At 40.2% G+C, this 12,500-nt stretch overlaps 1 protein-coding gene across 1 annotated transcript in view; it reads right to left on the reverse strand.

Moving 5' to 3' along the window:
* The window catches only part of LOC125025971 (guanine nucleotide-binding protein G(o) subunit alpha), a gene marked incomplete in the record, with an annotated part of 81,279 nt that overhangs the window by 61,832 nt on the left and 6,947 nt on the right, over positions 1–12,500 (reverse strand).

Raw genomic sequence — 12,500 nt, forward strand, 5'->3', positions numbered from 1 at the left:
TGCCCTGAAGCCCCATGCCCTGAAGGGCTCCAGGCTATCTCGACCTTCACAAGGGGGCGCTGACTTAACACCCCCCTGAAGGCGTACTAGACTGCAGGAAAACGCCCCGACCTTTGACCCCTCAACGATTCCACCCCTGCCTTGGGTGACGGCCGCGGGCGAGGCTATAAATACGCCTCATCCCAATTCGTCTGCAAGGAGCGACATATGTCTATGGTGGCGAGTGCAGAACAAAACGGATTCCCATCGTGTCGCCGCATTATGTTGCGCGTTGTAAGTTATTCCAGATCAAGACGCGGCCTGCATGATTATAACCTAACCCGTCTGCGCCGAGTGTGTGGGCCGAGCGGCGTGATAACTGTATCACCAATGTGTGTGGACTGTGTAACGTTAAAAAGCTTGAGGGCTGGACTACTTCGAGGGACACGGCCGCCCTCTACTGTAAAAGTGCAAGGGCGTGTGTATGGAGGAGAGTGAATGAAAAAGGTCAGGAGGAGTGAGTAAGTGTGAGGTTGTGGGAGCTCGACAGGATGTGGAGGGGAGAGGATGTGTTATCTAGGACGGAGGAGAGTCCTAGCACCTCGCATACTTGTTTCTTAAGTCACCAACGTCCAATCTAAATGTCAACACTTCCTTGTTCCTTCTGGAGCACACGAAGAGAGAGATAGGGTAGAAGAGGGGAAGGGGAAAAGGGGAGGGCGGGCCGTACCTGTAAGAGACAGAACCCAGACCGGGCCACCCTCTACATGCAGGAAGTGTTAAGCCACTCCCTAACGCCTCTTCGAGACCCGATTATTCCCTGAGACTTAACCAAAAACCATCGCGTCTGCCGGCGAAGCCTTCGACACAGGAACACCTCCCGAATGCCTGCCTGGAACAGCCAGACTTTGTGTCGTCACCTAGTTAAAGCGCATCTAGAGACGGGGCCGTGGCAGGAAGGGATAACAAGGCCCTCTGGCGTTGCCACTTGTCCCATTTCGTGCCGCCCCGTTTCCCACTCCCGGCGCCGCACACACAGATCACAGCGCCCCACCTCCTCCCCGACGCCTCAACGCCTCCTCCTCCTCCCACAAATACGTGCACGCGCCTCCAGAGTAAACACAGGGGGTTATGCGGACGGGTCATACGACTGCCAACCTCCCTCACCTCCCTCCCATTCCTCTTCCACGGTGAGAACGTTACCCTGCCACATGTATGCCCCCCCCCCCGTCCTTTCCCTTCCCTTCCCCCTGCCCCTGCCCCTCCTAGCCAGTACCCATTCCCCCCATCCCCGCCCCCACACCGCGAGGAAGCTGCAGAAAGCGAACAAGAGCTACAAAAATAATCATCGGGCGGTCCATCACCCACCGAGCGAAGGTGGGGGGGGGGGGGGGGGAGAGTGTGGTAAGGATGAGTTTCGTCTGCGTAACCCTTGGGCATCTTCACTAAATCAGACTTATAAAACACAGATGATGATCAGTGATTACGAGATGATATGCGAATCAAATAATAACAAAATTAATAAACTAACAATATCAATAGGAGTATTAGTGTTATCGGTGCCCGGATGAAAGCAACGCTGCAAATAACAACAACAGATAGTAATACCGATAGTAAATGTAGCAGAAGCAGTAGTAGTAATAAGTTTTAGTAGTAGCAATGGTAATGGCAGAAAAAGTACTGTAATCAGTAACTAATAACAATAAAAGTACTGCTGACTCACAGGATACGTATACATACACATATACGTATACACATCTCTCTCTCTCTCTCTCTCTCTCTCTCTCTCTCTCTCTCTCTCTCTCTCTCTCTCTCTCCCTCCCTCCCTCCCCAACACATACACATTTAGCACCCTGCTCGTAACATGGACTTCCCGAGGCTGACCTGGAGGGCCTCAAGTCACCCCCAAGGTCAAGTCTATGTAACAGGAAGCTGAATAATGATACGCCAAAGTGAGATGCCGGTTTGTTATAGAAGGATGCAGCTTGTGTTACGTGATCACGCCTTGAATATTGGAGGGGGCGGGTCGATGCACGTAAGCTCGTAGATATCTACATACACATATACATATATACATACATATACACTTATACATATTCAGCATAAACAGATGGGGGAACGGAGAGAATAGGGCGGGAGGAGAAGGAAGGGGAATGGGAGAAGGAAATGGAAGAAATGAGAGGAAGGGAGGGGAAGGGGAGAAAGGAGGGGAAGGAAAGGGAGAGAAATAGGAAGGAAAGAGAAGAGAATAGAAGAGAAGAGAAGAGAAGAAATGGGAAGGGAAGAGAAGAGAAGAGAAGAGAAGGGGAGGAAGGGAAGGGAAGAGAAAGGGAGGAAGGGAAGGGAAGGGAAGGAGGGGAAAGGAAGTAAAGATAAGTGAAGGGGAAAGAAAGAACGGGAAAGTAAGCGGAAGTAAGAAGGAGGAGGAGGAGGAGGAGGAGGAGGAGGAGGAGGAGGAGGGAGAAGGAGGAGGGGGAGGAGGAGGAGGAGGAGGAGGAGGAGGAGGAGGAGGAGGAGGCGGAGGAGGAGGAGACGGAGGAGGGGGTGGAGGAGGAGGAGGAGACGGAGGAGACGGAGGAGGGGGTGGAGGAGGTGGAGGAGGAGGAGGAGACGGAGGAGACGGAGGAGGGGGTGGAGGAGGAGGAGGAGACGGAGGAGGAGGAGGAGACGGAGGAGGAGGAGGAGACGGAGGAGGAGGAGGAGACGGAGGAGGAGGAGGAGGAGGAGGAGGAGGAGGAGGAGGAGGAGGAGGAGGAAGAGGAGGAGGAAGAGGAAGAGGAAGAGGAAGAGGAAGAGGAAGAGGAAGAGGAGGAGGAGAAGGAAGAGAGGCATGAGAGAAGAGAAGGGAGGGGGAGTAGAGACGAGAGAGAATATGAAGAGAAAAGGAAAAAGGAGAGAAGGGAAGTAGAAAGGAAAGGGGGGGAGAGGAAGAGAGGATGATCATCTATAGTGCCTACACCTTCATCCCCAGACTCGCACAAGGTTCCTAGAATGTGTTCGCAGACACCGTGCGACTTGCGGCAAGAATGCGAGAACCAATCGAGTTAAATGACGTTCTGTGACACGCAATTAGGGTGTGTCCACGACGCTGGCGAACCACAGATACGTGTTAATAAAGATGAAACAAAAACCGGGATGAGAGAGCGGCCATAACTGCCCTTTTACGCCCCTTGCACATGCGCACGACTCGAATACATGGGAAGCGGTGGACGTGTACGGGCGAGTGCGACAGGGCCCCGCCGACGTCGCTCGCTGTAAAACGGAACAACTCGTCCCTTTAACTCTATTCTAACTGATAATTGGGATCAGTTACCGGCAGTTTACGACACACACCCCTGTCGAACAGGCCCCGGGCCTCTTGTTCAGTCGATCATAGCTGTCGATGCGACTCTGGCTATGATATCATATGTGAAATTTGCGTTCGTATTGTCCCTTCAGTCATCTTCGACGTTCACTAAATCCCCCGAGTGCGTTCGTTAATGGTTTCAACGCTTAACACATGCTCTCTCCTTCGGTTTCAGCACCTGCAAGCGCTTTACAGGCTCTGCATATTGTAACGCAGTGTAGAATACGGGTTGTCATTAGTTCTGGTGAATGCTTTATCTCGCACTGCATGCAAATGAACAGAGGCTACGGTCGTCAATGCAGCATCACTGGAAATGAATTGGGCCACCCTGACCGCTTAACGAAAGAGGCAATATGTGATTCAAGATCTCTCTCTCTCCGCCCATCCCCCACCCTTTCTCCCTCTCCCTCTCTCTCTCCCTCTCCTTCTCCTTCTCACTTACCCACTCACTCTAACTCACTAGAACTCACTCCCTTACTCTCTCTTTCAAGCAATCTCTCACCGATTCTCTCACTAATTCTCTCATTCACTCACTCACTCACTCTCCCTCGTCCCCTCTCCATCCACTATATGTGCTCTTCTATGAGCGTGTGTGATATATACATATAACTACAACCTTTAATATTAAACTCTCTTACACACATCTTGCATTATCCTCTAATATATACACATATAAATATATGTACATATATATATATTTATATCCACATATATAATATATACACATGTATACATATAAATATATACATATACATACATACATATTTATAATACAATATACATACATATCTATAATAAATATACATATACAACCATATATATGCATACACAGGCATACTTATACACATGTATACATATATATATACATATATACATATGCATATATAAACATACACATATATACAGACCACACATATATATACATATATATGCATATATACACATATATAAACATAAATACATATATACATATAAACATACACATGTATACATATATATACATACACATGTATACATATATATACATACATATGTATACATATACATACATATGTATACATATACATACATATGTATACATATACATACATATGTATACATATATATACATATATATGTATACATATATACATACATATGTATACATATATACATACATATGTATACATATATACATACATATGTATATATACACATACATATGTATACATATATATACATACTAGTACACATATATATACATACATGTGTATACATATATATACAAACATGTGTATTCATATATATACATACATGTATATTCATATATATACATACATGTGTGTTCATATATACACATACATGTGTATACATATATACATACATGTGTATACATATATATACATACATGTGTATACATATATACATACATGTGTATACATATATACATACATGTGTATACATATATATATACATGTGTGTACATATATATACATACATGTGTATACATACATATACACATACATGTGTATACATACATATATACATATGTATACATACATATATACATAAATATAGATACATCTATACAAATATGTACATACATATATACATACATATTTATATATACATATATATACACACATATACATGCATATACATATACATATATAAACACATATACATGCATATACATATACATATATAAACACATATACATGCATATACATATACATATATAAACACATATACATGCATATACATATACATATATAAACACATATACATATATATACATATATATACATATATACATGCATATATACTTATAAATATACACACAAACATACATATTTGATATAATATAATATATAATATAATATAGTATATGTATGTATATATAATATAATATAGTATAACATATACTACAAAATATACATATATATCTATATATATAGAAAATGCGTATGTATGTCTATGTGTAAATGTCTCTGTGTATACATGTATGCCCTTTCATATTCCTTCTTGATGACTCAAACCTGGCCTTGAATCCTGACCCCCCTCCCTGCTTGCTGATGGTTCCTTCCCTGCTTTCCAGCGGTCGCTAATTGCCTCTAAACCCTGCTTCCCAAGGGCTACTACCTTTCTCTTGTCTGTCCCTAAATCCTGTTTTCCCTTGCCCGTTTTATCACACTTAGCTGAACCCTTCTAATCCTCAACACTAACCTACCTATTATGATCCTTACTAAAAGTCCTGGTTCTCCTCCTCGCCCCTGGATGCTCTTTGTCCCTACCAGAGTCCTGATGCTGCTCCTTCGCCCCCCCCCCCCCCCCTCCCCCATTACATTTCGTGCCTCGTCCCTCGTCCTCCCTATGGAGATCCAACGCCATCGAATCCCTTGCAGTATAACCCCTTAACGACCTTTTCGAGCCCCTCCTCGCTATCGTCGTCCTGGCTACACAATTCCCTTATATCCAAAGTAAGCTGCTGACACCACATGCTCCTTATGCCAGCTGCCCGTACCCCTCCACCCCACTCACCCCCACCTGCCCCTTTCCGAATCTGCCCCTCCCAAGTCAGCTGTCCCAGCTCCAGTGCTGCTTAGCGAGTTTTCCCCGTCACCCTCCAGATGGCACCACCCACGCTACCCTCGCCAGAAAGTCGGCGATGGAGTCTTGTGGACGTCTTTGCGTTCCTCTATAAAGGGCTTTCTGGAAAGTTGTCTATTTCCAACACAATCAAACTAGCCGTCATCATTTCCGAATTTTTAACTTGGGTGACCACGCCCATCTGGATGACTTGCGCATGATTGTGCCACGCTAGTTGTGCCGGCGCCCGTAAGATGGGCGTCCAGCCCGAGGCTTCCGCACCTCGGTTCGGGGCACCACAGTAGCGTTGGACGCCCACGAATGCTTCATGGGTTTTGCTCCACAAGCAATGCATAACCAATGGCGCTATTAATATTTCGGATACTTACCCAGTAGCAATAACTTAATATCTTTGGCAGCCTGGATGCCATCCTCCTTCAGGTGCTTCTCGATCTGTTTGCTGCGGGCCTGCGCGGCCCGCTCTTCCGCAGACATGGCACAGCCCATGGTTGCGGTGTCGGGTGGCGCTCCTCACCGACCTGGCTAGACGGTCCTACCGACCTCCACCACACAACACAGTGGCAGCGCCACAACTGTACCACACTACACCACTCACACACACACGCCACGGAAGAAGGGCAGCGAGGATCCGCAGCTAAGCCTAGCGCACTGCACACTGAGGTGTGTAGCTGCGCGCACCCTGCCAGCCACCACCATCTCGACCCACGCTCTTTGATTATCATTCGATGTTAAAAAGCTATCAGATTTTTCCCGAGTATTTGTTTGTTTAATATCAACACGAAATGCGCTAGTGTAGCTATCAATGCAATCAATACATCCAAGTTTTCTCTAAAAAGTACAATATAATCATGTTATTATCCAAGTCTGGTTGTTGAAGTATCCCCTTGCCTGCGAAGCGCACGCGCACCGATCGCCACGCGCAACAGTTTCACATGCGGATTTATATTGCTTTAATTTTCCTGACCCAAACCCGCTTTTTGGCGCCTTACCATCTTACAGAAACACGTGCAAATCATAATGGATTCCTCAAACAGCAATCAATCACAGAAAAAATACTATATGGACTCATAAGAAAATAGCTCTTTATAAGCGAAATGAGCATCAGTTAGGGTTGGGCAGCGCACCAGTGTTACCACCGAGGAGGTAGTAGTTTATGTTATACGATAAGGAATATTCATATGTATTTCATTATTTCATACATTGCGATATGCCCATGTTGAACGAATATTTTCTAGTACAGGGCTACCACTAAAATTCAAAATAAAAAACAAGGTAACAGTAACTGTATGCCTTCTGTCTACGATAATAAAGCTAACGATCGATTTTATTTTTCTGCACCGACAAATTTACAGTATTTCCCTTAATTCCGACTGAACATCTTTATAACAAATCTCCGGCAACAGATTACATGGATGACCAAATGCTCAATCTATCATTACAAAGAATTGCATATTCTAAAGAAATTCCACATCCAAGGAGAAAATAACTAATTCTGAACTTCTGTAGCCAACATTAAGTAAACGGCAAACGCTATGGCAAGTATAGACCATTAGATCATATAAAACTAAATAGGCATTTCCAGTGTCTTCATATTGTGTGCTTTGTAATGGACGTGTGTTCTTTCACGGTGTGTACACGTGAAACTAAACAAAAGGAAAAACTAAACAAAAGGAAAAACAAAATACATGAAAACAAAATAAATGAAAACAAAAAAACACAAGTGTCACGTACAAATTAGTACATACAGATCTACATGTTCAAAAATACACATATTGACTCTTACCAAGACAGTTATTAAATCTAAGTTAACTTCTGTAAACAGTACTTAAAACAGGAAACGGATACAATATGACAAAAAAAAAAAAAAAAAAAAAAAAAAAAAAAAAAAAACTATCTTATCAGTGACTTTCATGAAGTAAATTCTCGTTTTTTTTTTCTTCAAGATCGGGGCGTTCGTGTTAGTTGCCAGATGTGCAACATTACCACCAAGAAAGCATCATAAATCAAGGTGGAAATGATAATTAGGTTACCTATAGCAAAAAGGCACATTCTTCACTGAACTTTCAACAACTGGTTAATGAAGACAGGCAACTCAAGCTCATTCAGGAATGTGGTAGCCAAATAGGAAACAAATAAAACGAAAGAAAACAAAAATCGAGATAAAGGATATGAAAAATGTGTACGTGTGCAATAATGTTATCATTAAAAAATTGATAATGGTAGTGATAATGATGATAACGATGATACTGACAGTAATAATAATGATAATGAATAAAACAATAATTATATATATATATACTGATAAAGATAATGATAATGGCAACAACATTAATAATAATAATAATAATAATAATAATAATAATATTGATAATAATAATAATAACAAAAATGATAATGGCAACGATAATGATAATCATGATTATAACGATAAGTGACAATAATTACCATGATAATTACCATAATAAAAATGAAAGCACTATTATTAATGATAATAATAACAATAATAATAATATTATGGGAAATAATGATGATGATGACAATGATGGTAGTAACGATGATAATAGTATTGATTATTGTAACGATGATGAAAATTGTGATGATGAATATTAATATCGCTATTAATGAAAACAATAATAATGTAATTAGTATGTGCCACAGAGCTGACAGATAGGGTACACTTACTTACTTAAGTCAAATCACTTGACAAATACTTGTAATTTTCCTTTCTAGATGTGGTTTAGTGGCTCTAAGATGGCATTGACAAAGTTAAATATTAATGATAATATAATTGCTAAAAATAACAATAACAATGGTAATGATGAAAATAATAACAACAGCAATAATAATTATGATAATAACCGATACATTATAATACTAATAATAACAATAAAATAACGATAATCATAATAATAATGATGATGATGATAATAATAGTAATGATGATGATGATGATGATGATGATGATGATGATGATGATGATGATGATGATAATAATGAATGATAATAAATAATAATTATATAAAAAACAAGTAGAACAATAATAAAGATAATGTTAATAGCAACAGTAGTTATCTTAACAACAATAATGATAATAATATCAACAGCTATAACATAAAATAAGAACAATGACAACAACGACAATAATAATAATAATAATAATGACAACGATAACTATAATGATAATGGTGATGATGAGAACCATAATAATGATATTAGTGATGATGATGATGATTGATAACAATAATAATCGTCATCATAATGACAATAGTGGTAGTAATAATAAAAATCAAAATAAAAAAGTAAAAATATTAAAACTAATAATAATCAGTAATAGTAGTAGATTTGATGATGATAATAATAATAATTATTATAATAATAATTATAAAAACAATAATAATAATAATGGTGATGACAATGATAATAATGACAATAATGATAATAATGATGATAATGACAATAATGAAAGGAATAAGAATGAAAATTATATATAATAATAATTATAAGAAGAATAAGAATTATAAATAACAATAATCATAAGAATAATTATAACAATGATAATAATAATAACAATTACAATGACACTAATTATAATCAATACTACAGCCACTATTAATGATTATACTAATAACGATTATAACAGAAACATCATAATAATAATGATGATGACAACAATAATAATAACAATTTTGATAATGATAACAATATTAACAATTATAATATAAAAAATGATGATGAATATAAAGGCAACAATAATGATAACAATATTACCAGTAGTAACAACAAAAATAATTACATGACGAGGTTTACCCTACATCTTCCCACCCTATTTCGCGCTGTAACAAGAGTTGTATCTCAAGACAGTCACATTCCAAGCACCTTTTTTGTAAATTGAAAACTGTGTACATTATATGACGGTGTGTGTGTGTGTGGGGGGGGGGGTACGCACGCACACATACACATACATACATACATACATACATACATACATACATACATACAAACACATACAGACACTCAAACACTCACTCTCTCTTTCTCTCTCTCAGCACCCCCCCCCCCCCCCACACACACACACATACAATAATAAAATGAATACAACCATGAATCATAATGAAAATTTCTCTCCAATATTTTTCTGGTACATGCAAGAGCATAGTTACTGGGTAAGCACTTTATAGAACGCTTGCCCGATGATATCGGATAAAACACTTACACCCACCATTCTCAGTCAAAGCTTTTTCCCCTGAGGTTGACATGCCTCCCTCCTACAGTTGCCATGTCATCCCTTTTCTCTGGGATCGCCAAGCCTTTTTTTCCCTTGGGGCTGCCATGCCTTTTCCTTGGGGTTGCCATGCCTTTTCCTTGGGGTTGCCATGCCTTTTCCCCGGGATCGCCAAGCCTTTTTTTTTCTTACGGTTGCCATGTCTTGCCCTTGGGGTTGCCATGCCTTTTCTCTGGGATCGCCAATTCCTCAAAGTATTATACAAATCAATTTCATAAATCTAGTATATAATTCTGACTGTTGATAAACATCTTCAGATTCTCTAGTTAAGCCAGTCTCCTTCATTACTATTAGTGAAGATTATCATTTTAGCTAACGAGTCTGTGGTATGAGACTATTTTCTTTTCGAAGGAAATGCTTAATACTTATGTCATATTTGCAACTACAAACTTCACTTAATAATACAACATACTTCTTAAGCAAAGAGGGATTGCGTTCATGGCTACAAGTACCTAATTGGTGCTTAAAGACTACGAACTACTATCTCTCACTCGATAGTTACGTTGCTGATAATACTCTTACACAGGCCTATGTATACACACCTTGCACTAATCTTATAAATCTATATATAAACGTATTTAGTTTTATGAATTTTAAATGGTGAATAAATTGCCATGATCCAGGTTGATGGTAATAGTTCGGTATTTATGGTAATAATCAGTATAAATAATTATGATCGTAATGATGTCGAAAGTAATGATAGCGTTGGTAATCACTGGACAGCGATAAGAGCAGGTATATCAGTGATGTAGAATCTTTGATGGTAGTGATGCTAATCATAATGTTACTAAAACAACATTAATGGTATTGATGACGTCAATGATAATGATAATGGTGATGGTAGTAATTATAATAATGACAACAACAATGATAACAGTAATAATATTATCAGTGATAATAATACAAATAACAATAACAAGAACCATAATAACAAATAGAAAATACGATAAAACAATCTTGCGAACCACCAGATTAGCAAAGGGCATTAGACTGAAGTTAAACTACAGTTAACTAAGAGCAAAATGTCAGAACTGTAAGAAATCTTACAAACTTTACAAAATTAACAGAAAGAACAAAATTTGCATCAGTATTTTAAGCACCCATAGTGTCTGAAAGCCCACCGCAGGGTCTGGCAGTGAATAAAGTTTATTCATAGCTCGTGCAAATCTCCGTATAGAAAATTAATAATAATGATGAAATAAGAAATTACAAAATACGGTGAAAACTGATGATGATGATAATGATACTCCTAAAGAAATTAATGAATAGAGATTCATAAAAAAATCGACGGTAATAACAAAGGTGGACATTTGCACTGATAGCTATCTCAGACTACGTAAGAGGGAGGGTAACCCTGCTACGTAAACCAGGGGAAAGAGGAAGGGGAAGGGACAAGGGGGGAGGCAGCTGGGGATCGGCAAGAAAAAAACAGGGGAGGAGCAGGGGAAGGCAGGGGAGGCTATGTGCCAAGGTAGAATATGTGGAGGTGTTCACTCTTGTCATATAAATACCTAGCCAAGATGGTGTCCTCAGTCCAACCTCTAGTATGATGCACAACATGCGCCGGGTATCCAATCTACCAGACTTGTGCAAATAATATGTTTCTATTTTAACCTCGGTTGGGACCGCCTGTCGCTAAAGCTACTATTTACACCTATCATGTACTCAACACTTGTCAGGCACCTTTCTACACCCGCTGGCCGCTGCTTTGCCATACCAGCGAGATGCCAGAGGCACTAACATTCTCAAGACATGTCATGTGGAGTGGTATCTCGCGGAACTATACTACACGTGCAATCTGGCACTCCCCGCCGTCATCCCTAAGTCTGTCATGCCTTGCCCCAGGGCAGTGTCCCATCAAACAACGGAAGGAAAAAAACGATTGCTGAAGCCCTTTTCGGATAAGCTGATAATACCATGAGAGAGAATACTAAGCTCTTTGATAACACCAGACACCTCAGATATACCAAGGGGTATTAACGGCGATTAGGCATGTTTGACTTGTTCCTGCCCTCCATTTACACGTTATATGACATCATAGAGTTCCCACAGATGCTTCATCTGGTTACCTCGTGGCGCACTCGCATGCTTTCGTAATGTCCCTTACACTTTATTGCACCCACAGCGTATTCAACAAAGTAGGAAACACTTTTAACATTTCGCGAATATAAACCTTCTTTTCGGAGAAAACGAATGGGTGGTGGTGGTGAGGTAGTGCTGGTGATGAGGTGGTGTTTGTTGGTGGTGAAGTGGTGGTGGTGGTGGTGAGGTAGTGTTGGTGATGAGGTGGTGGTGGTGGTGAGG

Source organism: Penaeus chinensis, chromosome 5 (assembly GCF_019202785.1).
Source record: "Penaeus chinensis breed Huanghai No. 1 chromosome 5, ASM1920278v2, whole genome shotgun sequence".
NCBI lineage: Eukaryota > Metazoa > Arthropoda > Malacostraca > Decapoda > Penaeidae > Penaeus > Penaeus chinensis.